Genomic DNA, 512 nt, shown 5'->3' with positions numbered 1-512 from the left:
CTGCAGAGCAGTGGAAGGGGCGAGGCTGGCTCACCTGAAGGCGGCAGGGACGGTAGGGGCTCAGGGAGTTTCAATGGGAACCTTCTGCCCGGAAGGTCCTAACTGTCCCGACAGCCGGGACCTGAGATGGGGGCTAAGGTCAGGGAGCGGGTGGGGGGTCCTCGGAGCTGGGGGGCGCCGGCCAGCGCCCGGGGCTTTTCCAGGCAGAGCCAGGGGCCTGTCTGGGCGCCGTGTCTAGACCACAGGAGAGAGAGCCTGAGGGGTCGGGAGCCCACTGCCTCGGGACACCCCTTCCCAGCCATTGCCCATTGCTAACCTGGGGGGAAGGGGCAGGGGGGGCCGAGGGTCTCTCGAGGCCTCAGGCGGTGACAAGAGCTGGGGACAGAAATACACAGAGTCATGGCGGGGAGGGCAGTCGCGGGAACCCCCCCAACATGGCCTCACTGTTGGGGGTCGGAGAAAAGCCGGATCTCTTCCTCCTCTCTAGTGTTTTCCGGGGGGAGGGGAGCAGT

The 512-nt window shown here is 66.6% G+C and overlaps 1 protein-coding gene across 1 annotated transcript in view; it reads right to left on the bottom strand.

The window, feature by feature from the left end:
- The window catches only part of KCNC3 (potassium voltage-gated channel subfamily C member 3), a gene marked incomplete at both ends in the record, with an annotated part of 11,796 nt that overhangs the window by 721 nt on the left and 10,563 nt on the right, over positions 1 to 512 (bottom strand). The window lies entirely within an intron of this gene.

Source organism: Myotis davidii, unplaced genomic scaffold (genome assembly GCF_000327345.1).
Source record: "Myotis davidii unplaced genomic scaffold, ASM32734v1 scaffold358, whole genome shotgun sequence".
Classification (NCBI taxonomy): domain Eukaryota; kingdom Metazoa; phylum Chordata; class Mammalia; order Chiroptera; family Vespertilionidae; genus Myotis; species Myotis davidii.
Note: the sequence above shows the minus strand (reverse complement) of the source record. Positions and strands in the feature narration are given on the sequence as shown.